Source organism: Oncorhynchus tshawytscha, linkage group LG02, assembly GCF_018296145.1.
Source record: "Oncorhynchus tshawytscha isolate Ot180627B linkage group LG02, Otsh_v2.0, whole genome shotgun sequence".
Taxonomy (NCBI): Eukaryota; Metazoa; Chordata; class Actinopteri; order Salmoniformes; family Salmonidae; genus Oncorhynchus; species Oncorhynchus tshawytscha.
In genome coordinates this window covers 10,115,216-10,132,952 of record NC_056430.1, presented here as the reverse complement: position 1 = coordinate 10,132,952, position 17,737 = coordinate 10,115,216, and the positions used below count along the sequence as shown (strand labels likewise).

The following is a 17,737-nucleotide window of genomic DNA, read 5'->3' as shown; positions in this document are numbered from 1 at the left end:
TACTCACCCTGCTTAGTACTCAACCTGCTTAGGACTCACCCTGCTTATAATACTCAACCTGCTTAGTACTCACCCTGCTTAGTACTCACCCGTAGTACTCACCCTGCTTATAGTACTCACCCTGCTTAGTACTCACCCTGCTTAGTACTCACCCTGCTTAGTACTCACCCTGCTTAGTACTCACCCTGCTTATAGTACTCACCCTGCTTAGTACTCACCCTGCTTAGTACTCACCCTGCTTATAGTACTCACCCTGCTTATTGTACTCACCCTGCTTATTGTACTCACCCTGTAGTACTCAACCTGCTTAGTACTCACCCTTCTTAGTACTCACCCTTCTTAGTACTCACCTTGCTTAGTACTCACCCTGCTTAGTACTCACCCTGCTTATAGTACTCACCCTGTTTATAGCACTCACCCTGCTTATAGTACTCAAACAGCTTATAGTACTCACACTGCTTATAGTACTCACCCTGCTTATAGTACTCACCCTTTATAGTACTCACACTGCTTATAGTACTCACCCTGCTTATAGTACTCACCCTGCTTATAGTACTCACCCTGTTTATAGTACTCACCCTGCTTATAGTACTCACCCTGCTTATAGTACTCACCCTGCTTATAGTACTCAAACAGCTTATAGTACTCACACTGCTTATAGTACTCACCCTGCTTATAGTACTCACCCTGCTTATAGTACTCAAACAGCTTATAGTACTCACACTGCTTATAGTACTCACCCTGTTTATAGTACTCACCCTGCTTATAGTACTCACCCTGCCAGGCTCAGTATGACAGGCTCAATACGACAAGCTCAATACGACATTGTCTCAGAGTATGAGTGCTGATCTAGGATCTGTCCATATAATCGTATCCATTATAACTTAAACAACTTAACTGATCCTAGATCGGCACTCCTACGCTGAGAGGCTTTGTGGATACAGGCTCTGTTCTATCCAGCTCTGCTCCAATATGTTCTCTTCTCACAGTCAAGTCCTCATTTTTTCTGCCCGTCTGGTGTTCGTAGAGCAATTATCTTCTCAGAGCAACAGTTTGTACCTACGCTGCTTGTAGAATAGTAGATAAAGTTCTCATCTCAGCGTTTCTACGTTGCTTGTAGAATAGTATATTCAGTTCTCATCTCAGCATTTCTACATTGCTTGTAGAATAGTATATTCAGTTCTCATCTCAGCGTTTCTACGTTGCTTGTAGAATAGTATATTCAGTTCTCATCTCAGCATTTCTACATTGCTTGTAGAATAGTATATTCAGTTCTCATCTCAGCGTTTCTACGTTGCTTGTAGAATAGTATATTCAGTTCTCATCTCAGCATTTCTACATTGCTTGTAGAATAGTATATTCAGTTCTCATCTCAGCGTTTCTACGTTGCTTGTAGAATAGTATATTCAGTTCTCATCTCAGCATTTCTACATTGCTTGTAGAATAGTATATTCAGTTCTCATCTCAGCGTTTCTACGTTGCTTGTAGAATAGTAGATTCAGTTCTCATCTCAGCGTTTCTACGTTGCTTGTAGAATAGTATATTCAGTTCTCATCTCAGCGTTTCTACGTTGCTTGTAGAATAGTATATTCAGTTCTCATCTCAGCGTTTCTACGTTGCTTGTAGAATAGTATATTCAGTTCTCATCTCAGCGTTTCTACGTTGCTTGTAGAATAGTATATTCAGTTCTCATCTCAGCGTTTCTACGTTGCTTGTAGAATAGTATATTCAGTTCTCATCTCAGCGTTTCTACGTTGCTTGTAGAATAGTATATTCAGTTCTCATCTCAGCGTTTCTACGTTGCTTGTAGAATAGTATATTCAGTTCTCATCTCAGCGTTTCTACGTTGCTTGTAGAATAGTATATTCAGTTCTCATCTCAGCGTTTCTACGTTGCTTGTAGAATAGTATATTCAGTTCTCATCTCAGCGTTTCTACGTTGCTTGTAGAATAGTAGATTCAGTTCTCATCTCAGCGTTTCTACGTTGCTTGTAGAATAGTATATTCAGTTCTCATCTCAGCGTTTCTACGTTGCTTGTAGAATAGTATATTCAGTTCTCATCTCAGCGTTTCTACGTTGCTTGTAGAATAGTATATTCAGTTCTCATCTCAGCGTTTCTACGTTGCTTGTAGAATAGTATATTCAGTTCTCATCTCAGCGTTTCTACGTTGCTTGTAGAATAGTATATTCCTCATCTCAGCGTTTCTACGTTGCTTGTAGAAGTTCTCATCTCAGCGTTTCTACGTTGCTTGTAGAATAGTATATTCAGTTCTCATCTCAGCGTTTCTACGTTGCTTGTAGAATAGTATATTCAGTTCTCATCTCAGCGTTTCTACGTTGCTTGTAGAATAGTATATTCAGTTCTCATCTCAGCGTTTCTACGTTGCTTGTAGAATAGTATATTCAGTTCTCATCTCAGCGTTTCTACGTTGCTTGTAGAATAGTAGATTCAGGATGTTTTGACAGAAGAGTTCACTCTGATAGAGGTATAAAGATGTTTCTATCTGTGTTGTATCTTGAGTCTATTGTGGTTCTAGGCTCTGCCTGAGTTGGTGGAGGTGTGTGAGTTGGGGGGGGGACCTGGCCAAACACTGAGGTAATACCTGAGACCCCCATGTACAGTCCGCCAGGTAACAGGCCCATATTGACATTCCATCTTAGAATCTCAGACACTTCCTTCCTTGTCCACATGAGGGAAGCTCTGTCACTTAGTTACCCAACAGACATGAGAAGACAGGGATGCACTTCCTGAATTGACTAAATAGAAAACTGAACTGACCCCAACCTTGATCCACATGGGGTAACAAGTGCTCTATGGCTGATGACAGTACGCTTGCTGGGACAGGAACTGAGGGACTGCGGAATGGGGCCCCAGGTCCTATTCCCAGGGGTTTAGCTGTGTTGAGTGTTTATCCAGCCCCAGTAGCAGGTTTAGCCAACTTGTTTATTGCAGTTGTCTTGTTTTGTCCACTTTCAGCTGCCTGGGATGGACAGTTGCTCCTCTCTGGCACATTTATTGACTATTTGATGACCTTATTAGGTGACTTTTCCTTTCCACCAGGCCCTAACGTAGTGACAGACAGTCAGTCACCTGCTTTCCACCAGGCCCAAGTTTAGTCAGCTTTGACAAAGACCACTCGGTTGAAACACAACAGCTTTTTGTTTTTAAAAGAGCACAATGAACTGAACTGAATGTAGGGAATATCTCATATATTAACCACGGTACTATCAGAGCACATGTGCATCCTGGCTGTCAGAGCACATGTGCTCGCATGCAGAGCTAAAACTGATTTAAGTTGATTATTTATCGATGGTTGTCTCACCGCAGCCGTGAAAGATAGATCTGCTCAGCACATGTTCCGTGTTTGTGTTGTGTTTTGTGTGTTGTGTGTTGCGTGTTGTGTGTTGCGTGTGAGTGGGTGTTGGGGAAGGGACAGGGGGATAGGGGTGAGGAAGGGGGAGGATGTTGTGTAATAAGAAGGATGTTTGTTCATTACTGGAGGAGATCTGAGGTCCAGATCCTCAAGGAGAGAGCTCAGCCAAGGCTAGGTCATCGTTAGGTACCATAGTGTCCTAGGCTTTGAACACACACAGGGAAATATGGATATGGGGAATTTTGCATTATCTAATTTTTATTGAATCCTTATTTTTCACATATTTAGTTTCTAAATTGTATTTTAATTCAGAGACATATTGTAGGCTATATCCTTTGGTGCTCCATACCTCTCTCTCCTGTGTGTCCTGCTCCAGCCTCCCGTTCTGTCTTCTCTGTGTGTTGTAAGCCTGGGGGTATAGAGAATGAGTTAAGCCACACGTGTAGTAGCTTGTCAGAGACGTGTGTGTGTGTGTGTGTGTGTGTGTGTGTGTGTGTGTGTGTGGTAAACAGGTGTGTTTTCTTACATGGGTTGGGGGAGTCTGTCTGTCTACAAAATTAAGATTGGAATTAATTTGCAAATGGACACGGAGCTCTGAATCAACTGTTTCAGGTTTCTTATTAAACACAGCGTTTTGTTTGTGAGTTTTATTCCTCAGACAGCAAACTGTTAAGAACCAGTCAAAACATTTACTATCTCTGGTTACAATGGAAAATAAACAGGGAATGGCAGCTTGGCTACAGTCTAGAGGAGATGCTTTATTTAATACCACCTATTCTCTCCTCAAATGATCCTTCCTTTCAATGAAGACTGAAGCCTAGGTGGTCTCTTAGGATCGATCATCAGTTACAAGGAATGATCTAGAAGAAAATCTGTAGCAACTGTATAGACCAGCAAATACAGTACTAGATAGTAGATACATTATACTGTATATACCACAAATACAGTACTAGATAGTAGATACATTATACTGTATATACCACAAATACAGTACTAGATAGTAGATACATTATACTGTATATACCAGCAAATACAGTACTAGATAGTAGATACATTATACTGTATATACCACAAATACAGTACTAGATAGTAGATACATTATACTGTATATACCACAAATACAGTACTAGATAGTAGATACATTATACTGTATATACCAGCAAATACAGTACTAGATAGAAGATACATTATACTGTATATACCACAAATACAGTACTAGATACATTATACTGTATATACCACAAATACAGTACTAGATAGTAGATACATTATACTGTATATACCACAAATACAGTACTAGATAGTAGATACATTATACTGTATATACCACAAATACAGTACTAGATAGTAGATACATTATACTGTATATACCACAAATACAGTACTAGATAGTAGATACATTATACTGTATATACCAGCAACATGATGGTACATAACGGCATAGGCAAGATGCAGTAGATGGTATCGAGTACAGTACAATATATACATATGAGATGAGTAATGTAGGGTATGTAAACATTATATTAAGTGGCATTGTTTAAAGTGGCTAGTGATACATTTTTTACATCAATTTCCATCAATTTCCATTATTAAAGAGAGCTGGAGTTGAGTCAGTATGTTGGCAGCAGCCACTCAATGTTAGTGATGGCTGTTTAGCAGTCTGATGGCCTTGAGATAGAAGCTGTTTTTCAGTCTCTCGGTCCCTGCTTTGATGCACCTGTACTGACCTCGCCTTCTGGATGATAGCGGGGTGAACAGGCAGTGGCTCGGGTGATTGTTGTCCTTGATAATCTTTAAGGCCTTCCTGTGACATCGGGTGGTGTAGGTGTCCTGGAGGGCAGGTAGTTTGCCCCCGGTGATACGTTGTGCAGACCTCACTACCCTCTAGAGAGCCTTACGGTTGTGGGCGGAGCAGTTGCCGTACCAGGCGGTGATTCAGCCCGACAGGATGCTCTCGATTGTGCATCTGTAGAAGTTTGTGAGTGCTTTTGGTGACAAGCCAAATTTCTTCAGCCTCCTGAGGTTGAAGAGGCGCTGCTGCGCCTTCTTCACGATGCTGTCTGTGTGGGTGGACCAATTCAGTTTGTCCGTGATGTGTATGCCGAGGAACTTAAAACTTACTACCCTCTCCACTACTGTCCCATCGATGTGGATAGGGGGGTGCTCCCTCTGCTGTTTCCTGAAGTCCACAATCATCTCCTTTGTTTTGTTGACGTTGAGTGTGAGGTTATTTTCCTGACACCACACTCCGAGGGCCCTCACCTCCTCCCTGTAGGCCGTCTCGTCATTGTTGGTAATCAAGCCAACCACTGTAGTGTCGTCCACAGACTTGATGATTGAGTTGGAGGCGTGCATGGCCACGCAGTCGTGGGTGAACAGGGAGTACAGGAGAGGGCTCAGAACGCACCCTTGTGGGGCCCCAGTGTTGAGGATCAGCAGGGTGGAGATGTTGTTACCTACCCTCACCACCTGGGGGCGGCCCATCAGGAAGTCCAGTACCCAGTTGCACAGGGCGGGGTCAAGACCCAGGGTCTCGAGCTTGATGACGAGTTTGGAGGGTACTATGGTGTTGAATGCCGAGCTGTAGTCGATGAAAAGCATTCTCACATAGGTATTCCTCTTGTCCAGATGGGTTAGGGCAGTGTGCAGTGTGGTTGCGATTGCTTCGTCTGTGGACCTATTGGGGCGGTAAGCAAATTGGAGTGGGTTTAGGGTGTCAGGTAGGGTGGAGGTGATATGGTCCTTGACTCGTCTCTCAAAGCACTTCATGATGACAGAAGTCGTTTAGCTCAGTTACCTTAGCTTTCTTGGGAACAGGAACAATGGTGGCCCTCTTGAAGCATGTGGGAACAGCAGACTGGGATAAGGATTGATTGAATATGTCCGTAAACACACCAACCAGCTGGTCTGCGCATGCTCTGAGGACGCGGCTGGGGATGCAGTCTTGAAGCGTGGAATCAGATTAGTCGGACCAGCGTTGAACAGACCTGAGCGCGGGAGCTTCTTGTTTTAGTTTCTGTCTGTAGGCTGGAAGCAACAAAATGGAGTCGTGGTCAGCTTTTCCCGAAAGGAGGGCGGGAGAGGGCCTTAAATGCATGGCAGAAGTTAGAATAACAATGATCCATGGTTTTACCAGCCCTGGTAGACAATCTACATGCTGATAGAATTTAGGGAGTCTACTTTTCAGATTAGCCTTGTTAAAATCCCCAGCTACAATGAATGCAGCCTCAGGATATGTGGTTTCCAGTTTACATAGAGTCAAATAAAGTTCGTTCAGGGCCATCGATGTGTCTGCTTGGGGGGATATACATGCGGCTGTGATTATAATCGAAGATAATTCCCTTGGTAGATAATGCGGTCAACATTTGATTGTGAGGAAAAGTCAGGTGAACAGAAGGACTTGAGTTCCTGTATGTTGTTATGATCACACCACGTCTCGTTAATCATAAGGCATACCCCCGCCCCTCTTCTTACCAGAAAGATGCTTGTTTCTGTCGGCGCGATGCGTGAAGAAACCAGCTGGCTGCACCGACTCTGTTAGCGTCTCTCGAGTGAGCCATGTTTCCGTGAAGCAAAGAACGTTACAGTCTCTGATGTCTCTTTGGAATGCTACCCTTGCTCCGATATGTGTCTCTAATATGGTCATACATTGGGCAGGAGGTTAGGAAATGCAGCTCAGTTTCCACCTCATTTTGTGGGCTGTGAGCACAAAGCCTGTCTTCACTTGAGAGCCAGGTCTGCCTTCGGTGGCCTTTCTCAATAGCAAGGCTATCCTCACTGAGTTTGTACATAGTCAAAGCTTTCCTTAATTTTGGGTCCAGCCTCTTTCTCTACAACTACCTCTCTCGACATCTACCTCTCTCTATATATCTACATCTACCTCTCTCTACATATCTACCTCTCTCTACATATCTACCTCTCTCTATATATCTACATCTACCTCTCTCTACTTCTTTCTATATCTACCTCTCTCTACATCTACCTCTCTCTCTACATATCTACCTCTCTCTCTCTACATCTACCTCTCTCTACATCTACCTCTCTCTATATATCTACATCTACCTCTCTCTCTACATATACCTCTCTCTACATATCTACCTCTCTCTACATATCTACCTCTCTCTATATATCTACATCTACCTCTCTCTACATCTACCTCTCTCTCTACATCTACCTCTCTCTCTACATCTACCTCTCTCTATATATCTACCTCTCTCTACATCTATCTCTCTCTACATCTACCTCTCTCTCGACATCTACCTCTCTCTCTACATATACCTCTTTCTCCATCTACCTCTCTCTCTCTACATCTACCTCTCTCTCTACATCTACCTCTCTCTATATATCTACCTCTTTCTCCATCTACCTCTCTCTCTCTACATCTACCTCTCTCTCTACATCTACCTCTCTCTCTCTACATCTACCTCTCTCTACATCTACCTCTCTCTCTCTACATCCACCTCTCTCTACATCTGCCTCTATGTCTGGAAATTAGATGTTTTACAGTACTAGATAGTAGATACTTTATACTGTATATACCACCAACTACAGTACTAGATAGTAGATACATTATACTGTATATACTATCAAATACAGTACTAGATAGTAGATACATTATACTGTATATACCAGCAAATACAGTACTAGATAGTAGATACATTATACTGTATATACCAGCAATAACAGTACTAGATAGTAGATACATTATACTGTATATACCACAAATACAGTACTAGATAGTAGATACATTATACTGTATATACCACAAATACAGTACTAGATACATTATACTGTATATACCACAAATACAGTACTAGATAGTAGATACATTATACTGTATATACCAGCAAATACAGTACTAGATAGTAGATACATTATACTGTATATACCAGCAATAACAGTACTAGATAGTAGATACATTATACTGTATATACCACAAATACAGTACTAGATAGTAGATACATTATACTGTATATACCACAAATACAGTACTAGATACATTATACTGTATATACCACAAATACAGTACTAGATAGTAGATACATTATACTGTATATACCACAAATACAGTACTAGATAGTAGATACATTATACTGTATATACCACAAATACAGTACTAGATAGTAGATACATTATACTGTATATACCAGCAACATGATGGTACATAACGGCATAGGCAAGATGCAGTAGATGGTATCGAGTACAGTACAATATATACATATGAGATGAGTAATGTAGGGTATGTAAACATTATATTAAGTGGCATTGTTTAAAGTGGCTAGTGATACATTTTTTACATCAATTTCCATCAATTTCCATTATTAAAGAGAGCTGGAGTTGAGTCAGTATGTTGGCAGCAGCCACTCAATGTTAGTGATGGCTGTTTAGCAGTCTGATGGCCTTGAGATAGAAGCTGTTTTTCAGTCTCTCGGTCCCTGTTTTGATGCACCTGTACTGACCTCGCCTTCTGGATGATAGCGGGGTGAACAGGCAGTGGCTCGGGTGATTGTTGTCCTTGATAATCTTTAAGGCCTTCTTGTGACATCGGGTGGTGTAGGTGTCCTGGAGGGCAGGTAGTTTGCCCCCGGTGATACGTTGTGCAGACCTCACTACCCTCTAGAGAGCCTTACGGTTGTGGGCGGAGCAGTTGCCGTACCAGGCGGTGATTCAGCCCGACAGGATGCTCTCGATTGTGCATCTGTAGAAGTTTGTGAGTGCTTTTGGTGACAAGCCAAATTTCTTCAGCCTCCTGAGGTTGAAGAGGCGCTGCTGCGCCTTCTTCACGATGCTGTCTGTGTGGGTGGACCAATTCAGTTTGTCCGTGATGTGTATGCCGAGGAACTTAAAACTTACTACCCTCTCCACTACTGTCCCATCGATGTGGATAGGGGGGTGCTCCCTCTGCTGTTTCCTGAAGTCCACAATCATCTCCTTTGTTTTGTTGACGTTGAGTGTGAGGTTATTTTCCTGACACCACACTCCGAGGGCCCTCACCTCCTCCCTGTAGGCCGTCTCGTCATTGTTGGTAATCAAGCCAACCACTGTAGTGTCGTCCACAAACTTGATGATTGAGTTGGAGGCGTGCATGGCCACGCAGTCGTGGGTGAACAGGGAGTACAGGAGAGGGCTCAGAACGCACCCTTGTGGGGCCCCAGTGTTGAGGATCAGCAGGGTGGAGATGTTGTTACCTACCCTCACCACCTGGGGGCGGCCCATCAGGAAGTCCAGTACCCAGTTGCACAGGGCGGGGTCAAGACCCAGGGTCTCGAGCTTGATGACGAGTTTGGAGGGTACTATGGTGTTGAATGCCGAGCTGTAGTCGATGAAAAGCATTCTCACATAGGTATTCCTCTTGTCCAGATGGGTTAGGGCAGTGTGCAGTGTGGTTGCGATTGCTTCGTCTGTGGACCTATTGGGGTGGTAAGCAAATTGGAGTGGGTTTAGGGTGTCAGGTAGGGTGGAGGTGATATGGTCCTTGACTCGTCTCTCAAAGCACTTCATGATGACAGAAGTCGTTTAGCTCAGTTACCTTAGCTTTCTTGGGAACAGGAACAATGGTGGCCCTCTTGAAGCATGTGGGAACAGCAGACTGGGATAAGGATTGATTGAATATGTCCGTAAACACACCAACCAGCTGGTCTGCGCATGCTCTGAGGACGCGGCTGGGGATGCAGTCTTGAAGCGTGGAATCAGATTAGTCGGACCAGCGTTGAACAGACCTGAGCGCGGGAGCTTCTTGTTTTAGTTTCTGTCTGTAGGCTGGAAGCAACAAAATGGAGTCGTGGTCAGCTTTTCCCGAAAGGAGGGCGGGAGAGGGCCTTAAATGCATGGCAGAAGTTAGAATAACAATGATCCATGGTTTTACTAGCCCTGGTAGACAATCTACATGCTGATAGAATTTAGGGAGTCTACTTTTCAGATTAGCCTTGTTAAAATCCCCAGCTACAATGAATGCAGCCTCAGGATATGTGGTTTCCAGTTTACATAGAGTCAAATAAAGTTCGTTCAGGGCCATCGATGTGTCTGCTTGGGGGGATATACATGCGGCTGTGATTATAATCGAAGATAATTCCCTTGGTAGATAATGCGGTCAACATTTGATTGTGAGGAAAAGTCAGGTGAACAGAAGGACTTGAGTTCCTGTATGTTGTTATGATCACACCACGTCTCGTTAATCATAAGGCATACCCCCCGCCCCTCTTCTTACCAGAAAGATGCTTGTTTCTGTCGGCGCGATGCGTGAAGAAACCAGCTGGCTGCACCGACTCTGTTAGCGTCTCTCGAGTGAGCCATGTTTCCGTGAAGCAAAGAACGTTACAGTCTCTGATGTCTCTTTGGAATGCTACCCTTGCTCCGATATGTGTCTCTAATATGGTCATACATTGGGCAGGAGGTTAGGAAATGCAGCTCAGTTTCCACCTCATTTTGTGGGCTGTGAGCACAAAGCCTGTCTTCACTTGAGAGCCAGGTCTGCCTTCGGTGGCCTTTCTCAATAGCAAGGCTATCCTCACTGAGTTTGTACATAGTCAAAGCTTTCCTTAATTTTGGGTCCAGCCTCTTTCTCTACAACTACCTCTCTCGACATCTACCTCTCTCTATATATCTACATCTACCTCTCTCTACATATCTACCTCTCTCTATATATCAACATCTACCTCTCTCTCTACATCTACCTCTCTCTACATATCTACCTCTCTCTACATATCTACCTCTCTCTATATATCTACCTCTCTCTACTTCTTTCTATATCTACCTCTCTCTACATCTACCTCTCTCTCTCTACATCTACCTCTCTCTACATATCTACCTCTCTCTACATATCTACCTCTCTCTATATATCTACATCTACCTCTCTCTACTTCTTTCTATATCTACCTCTCTCTACATCTACCTCTCTCTCTACATATCTACCTCTCTCTATCATCTACATCTACCTCTCTCTATATATCTACATCTACCTCTCTCTCTACATATACCTCTCTCTACATATCTACCTCTCTCTACATATCTACCTCTCTCTATATATCTACATCTACCTCTCTCTACATCTACCTCTCTCTCTACATCTACCTCTCTCTACATATCTACCTCTCTCTACATATCTACCTCTCTCTCTATATCTACATCTACCTCTCTCTACATCTACGTCTTTCTATATCTACCTCTCTCTACATCTACCTCTCTCTCTACATCTACCTCTCTCTCTACATCTACCTCTCTCTATATATCTACCTCTCTCTACATCTATCTCTCTCTACATCTACCTCTCTCTCGACATCTACCTCTCTCTCTATACATCTACCTCTCTCTCTACATCTACCTCTCTCTATATCTACCTCTCTCTATATCTACCTCTTTCTCCATCTACCTCTCTCTCTCTACATCCACCTCTCTCTACATCTGCTTCTATGTCTGGAATCTACCTCTTTACAGTACTAGATAGTAGATCTACTTTCTACTGTATATACCACCAATCTACCTCTATGTCTGGAAATTAGATGTTTTACTAGATAGTAGATACATTATACTGTATATACTATCAAATACAGTACTAGATAGTAGATACATTATACTGTATATACTATCAAATACAGTACTAGATAGTAGATACATTATACTGTATATACCAGCAAATACAGTACTAGATAGTAGATACATTATACTGTATATACCAGCAAATACAGTACTAGATAGTAGATACATTATACTGTATATACCACAAATACAGTACTAGATAGTAGATACATTATACTGTATATACCACAAATACAGTACTAGATACATTATACTGTATATACCACAAATACAGTACTAGATAGTAGATACATTATACTGTATATACCACAAATACAGTACTAGATAGTAGATACATTATACTGTATATACCACAAATACAGTACTAGATAGTAGATACATTATACTGTATATACCACAAATACAGTACTAGACAGTAGATACATTAGTAGTTCACTTTTATTACATTTGACCTTATTTTCCACTTATCTAAGGTGGTGTCAATGAATCCAGTACAGAGAATCTATAGACAGACACAATTCATCTGTAGGCTCATTAGATTACAGCGTTTCCATTCTGCTTGGTCTTCCCTCTCGCCCATCAAGAGGACTGTTGGTATGGCTGAGGTGTCTGGGCGTGTGGCTTACCGCTGTGTCATAGGATTGGCTGGGATATTTTTCTCTCCTGTCACATGTACATACACACACACACACACACACACACACACACACACACACACACACACACACACACACACACACACACACACACACACACATGCGCACACTTACAAGCTTGCTCGGACACCCACACACACACACATGCGCGCGTGCGCACACACACACTGTTTTAACCTCCACTCCCAATCCCCTCCTCTCACACACACACACACACACACACACACGACACACACACACACACACACACACGACACACACACACACACGACACACACTCTTCACCACAGCCCTCAACCCTCAGACAGGGATAATTCACAGCCTTGTCTCTCCTCTCCTCGTCTCTCCTCTTTGCAAGCACACCACAGAAAGAGGAGAGCAAACGGTGTTAACTTCACTTGGAGAGTAGCGTCCGTTCCTCTCAGAACTGACCCAGGCCGTCTGAAGAGCTGCAGCGTAACAGCCTCCCACATTGGCTTTTGTCTGTGAGAAGGGTATTTACATAACCCGCATAACCAAGCCACATTGTCTAGCAACCAGCCGGCTGTTGAAGAGGGAGAACAGAGAAGGAGTGTGTGTGTGTGTGTGTGTGTGTGGGGGGGTCCTCTAGAACCAGCAACCATGGAGGGTTAGAAGTGACGCAGACCAAGCAGTTAAAATGGTAATGCCCTCTGTGTATCCTGGCTAGTCACAGGCTCTGACATAGCTCTCTGCTAGCCAGATTAGCAGTACAAATCATGGCATCATTATGACGTTTCACCTGTTCATACTGAGGTCTAGTAAGGACACATGTTAAGAAACTGCTGCCAATTTCTGTCAACACGAACTCGGCTCCGACACAGCTCTCTGCCAGTTACCTGCTGCCTCCCTGCCTCCCTCCCTCCCTCACTCTCTCTCTCTCTCTCTCTCTCTCTCTCTCTCTCTCATATGTTACATTGGGCAGGAGGTTAGGAAGTGCAGCTCAGTTTCCACCTCATTGTGTGGGCAGTGAGCACATAGCCTGTCTTCTCTTGGGAGACAGGTCTGCCTTCAGTGCCCTTTCTCAATAGCAAGGCTATGCTCACTGAGTTTGTACATAGTCAAGGCTTTCCTTAATTTTGGGTCCAGCCTCTCTCTATATATCTACATCTACCACTCTCTCTACATCTACCTCTTTCTACATCTACCTCTCTCTCTACATCTACCTTTCTCTCTACATCTACCACGCTATCTACATCTATCTCTCTCTATATATCTACATCTACCTCTCTCTCAATTCAATTCAATTCAATTCAAGGGGCTTTATTGGCATGGGAAACATGTGTTAACATTGCCAAAGCAAGTGAGGTAGATAATATATAAAGTGAAATAAACAATAAAAATTAACAGTAAACATTACACATACAGAAGTTTCAAAACAATAAAGACATTACAAATGTCATATTATATATACAGTGTTTTAACAATGTACAAATGGTAAAGGACACAAGATAAAATAAATAAGCATAAATATGGGTTGTATTTACAATGGTGTGTGTTCTTCACTGGTTGCCCTTTTCTTGTGGGAACAGGTCACAAATCTTGCTGCTGTGATGGCACACTGTGGAATTTCCCCCAGTAGATATGGGAGTTTTTCTAAATTGGATTTGTTTTCGAATTCTTTGTGGATCTGTGTAATCTGAGGGAAATATGTCTCTCTAATATGGTAATACATTGGGCAGGAGGTTAGGAAGTGCAGCTCAGTTTCCACCTCATTTTGTGGGCAGTGTGCACATAGCCTGTCTTCTCTTGAGAGCCATGTCTGCCTACGGCGGCCTTTCTCAATAGCGAGGCTATGCTCACTGAGTCTGTATATAGTCAAAGCTTTCCTTAATTTTGGGTCAGTCACAGTAGTCAGGTATTCTGCCGCTGTGTACTCTCTGTGTAGGGCCGAATAGCATTCTAGTTTGCTCTGTTTTTTTGTTAATTCTTTCCAATGTGTCAAGTAATTATCTTTTTGTTTTCTCATGATTTGGTTCTACATCTACCTCTCTCTACCTCTCTCTCTACATCTACCTTTCTCTCTACATCTACCTCTCTTTACATCTACCTCTCTCTCTACATCTACCTCTCTCTCGACATCTACCTCTTTCTCCATCTACCTCTTTCTATATATCTACATCTACCTCTCTCTATACATCTACCTCTCTCTCTCTACATCTACCTCTCTCTACATCTACATCTCTCTCTACATCTACCTCTCTCTGACTGTGTTAGATACTTCCCCACAGTGATCTGACTGTGTTAGACTGTTTGTCCGTGATGTCTACTCTACTGTTCCCCTCTCTACTCCCCTGTTCCCCTCACTGTTCCCCTGTTCCCCTCACTGTTCCCCTCTACTGCCCTGTTCCCCTCACTGTTCCCCTCTCTACTCCCCTGTTCCCCTCTCTGTTCCCCTCTCTACTCCCTGTTCCCCCTGTTCCCCTCTCTACTCCCCTGTTCCCCTCTCTACTCCCCTGTTCCCCTCTCTACTCCCTGTTCCCCTCTCTACTCCCCTGTTCCTCTACTGTTCCCCTCTCTACTCCCCTGTTCCCCTCACTGTTCCTCTCTCTACTCCCCTGTTCCCCTCACTGTTCCCCTCTCTACTCCCCTGTTCCCCTCTCTACTCCCCTGTTCCCCTCTCTACTCCCCGGTTCCCCTCTCTGTTCCCCTCTCTACTCCCCTGTTCCCTTCACTACTCCCTGTTCCCCTCTCTACTCCCCTGTTCCCCTCACTGTTCCCCTGTTCCCCTCACTGTTCCCCTCTACTCCCCTGTTCCCCTCCCTGTTCCCCTCTCTACTCCCCTGTCCCCCTCACTGTTCCCCTCTCTACTCCCCTGTTCCCCTCCCTGTTCCCCTCTCTACTCCCCTGTTCCCCTCACTGTTCCCCTCTCTGCTCCCCTGTTCCCCTCACTGTTCCCCTCTCTACTCCCCTGTTCCCTTCACTGTTCCCCTCACTGTTCCCCTCTCTACTCCCATGTTCCCCTCTCTACTCCCCTGTTCCCCTCACTGTTCCCCTCTCTACTCCCCTGTTCCCTTCACTGTTCCCCTCACTACTCCCCTGTTCCCCTCTCTACTCCCCTGTTCCCCTCTCTACTCCCCTGTTCCTCTACTGCCTCTCTACTCCCTTGTTCCCCTCTCTACTCCCCTGTTCCCCTCTCTACTCCCCCCGTTCCCCTCTCTACTCCCCTGTTCCTCTACTGTTCCCCTCTCTACTCCCCTGTTCCCCTCACTGTTCCCCTCACTACTCCCTGTTCCCCTCTCTACTCCCTGTTCCTCTACTGTTCCCCTCACTACTCCCCTGTTCCCCTCACTGTTCCCCTCACTACTCCCCTGTTCCCCTCTCTACTCCCCTGTTCCTCTACTGTTCCCCTCTCTACTCCCTTGTTCCCCTCTCTACTCCCCTGTTCCCCTCTCTATACTCCCGGTTCCCTTCTCTACTCCCCTGTTCCTCTACTGTTCCCCTCTCTACTCCCTTGTTCCCCTCTCTACTCCCCTGTTCCCATCTCTACTCCCTTGTTCCCTCTCTACTCCCCTGTTCCCCTCTCTACTCCCCTGTTCCTCTACTGTTCCCCTCTCTACTCCCTTGTTCCCCTCTCACTCCCCTGTTCCCCTCTCTACTCCCTTGTTCCCCTGTTCCCCTCTCTATCCCCTGTTCCTCTACTGTTCCCCTCTCTACCCCTTGTTCCACTCTCTACTACCCTGTTCCCCTCTCTACTCCCGGTTCCCCTCTCTGTTCCCCTCTCTACTCCCCTGTTCCTCTACTGTTCCCCTCTCTACTCCCGGTTCCCCTCTCTGTTCCCCTCTCTACTCCCTTGTTCCCCTCTCTCTACTACCCTGTTCCCCTCTCCCCCCGGTTCCCCTCTCTGTTCCCCTCTCTACTCCCCTGTTCCTCTACTGTTCCCCTCTCTACTCCCCGGTTCCCTCTCTGTTCCCCTCTCTATCCCTTGTTCCCCACTCTACTCCCCTGTTCCCCTCTCTACTCCCTGTTCCCCTCTCTACTCCCCTGTTCCCCTCTCTACTCCCCTGTTCCTCTACTGTTCCCCTCTCTACTCCCCTGTTCCCCTCACTGTTCCCCTCTCTACTCCCCTGTTCCCCTCACGGTTCCCCTCTCTACTCCCCTGTTCCCCTCTCTACTCCCCTGTTCCCCTCTCTACTCCCCGGTTCCCCTCTCTGTTCCCCTCTCTACTCCCCTGTTCACTTCACTATCCCCTGTTCCCCTCTCTACCCCTGTTCCCCTCACTGTTCCCCTGTTCCCCTCACTGTTCCCCTCTACTGCCCTGTTCCCCTCACTGTTCCCCTCTCTACTCCCCTGTTCCCCTCACTGTTCCCCTCTCTACTCCCCTGTTCCCCTCCCTGTTCCCCTCTCTACTCCCCTGTCCCCCTCACTGTTCCCCTCTCTACTCCCCTGTTCCCCTCCCTGTTCCCCTCTCTCTCCCTGTTCCCCTCACTGTTCCCCTCTCTGCTCCCCTGTTCCCCTCACTGTTCCCCTCTCTACTCCCCTGTTCCCTTCACTGTTCCCTCACTGTTCCCCTCTCTACTCCCATGTTCCCCTCTCTACTCCCCTGTTCCCCTCACTGTTCCCCTCACTACTCCCCTGTTCCCCTCACTGTTCCCCTCACTACTCCCCTGTTCCCCTCACTGTTCCCCTCTCTACTCCCCTGTTCCCCACTGTTCCCCTCTCTACTGCCCTGTTCCCCTCACTGTTCCCCTCTCTACTCCCATGTTCCCCTCACTACTCCCCTGTTCCCCTCACTGTTCCCCTCTCTACTCCCCTGTTCCCTTCACTGTTCCCCTCACTACTCCCTGTTCCCCTCTCTACTCCCCTGTTCCCCTCTCTACTCCCCTGTTCCTCTACTGTTCCCCTCTCTACTCCCTTGTTCCCCTCTCTACTCCCTGTTCCCCTCTCTACTCCCCCGTTCCCCTCTCTACTCCCCTGTTCCCCTCACTACTCCCCTGTTCCTCTACTGTTCCCCTCTCTACTCCCCTGTTCCCCTCACTGTTCCCCTCACTACTCCCCTGTTCCCCTCTCTACTCCCCTGTTCCTCTACTGTTCCCCTCACTACTCCCCTGTTCCCCTCACTGTTCCCCTCACTACTCCCCTGTTCCCCTCTCTACTCCCCTGTTCCTCTACTGTTCCCCTCTCTACTCCCTTGTTCCCCTCTCTACTCCCCTG

General features: G+C 45.3%; 1 protein-coding gene across 1 annotated transcript in view; it reads left to right on the top strand.

Annotated features, from left to right (window-relative positions):
* Positions 1–17,737, top strand: part of LOC112264240 (zinc finger protein GLI1-like) — a 162,266-nt gene that overhangs the window by 37,590 nt on the left and 106,939 nt on the right. The window lies entirely within an intron of this gene.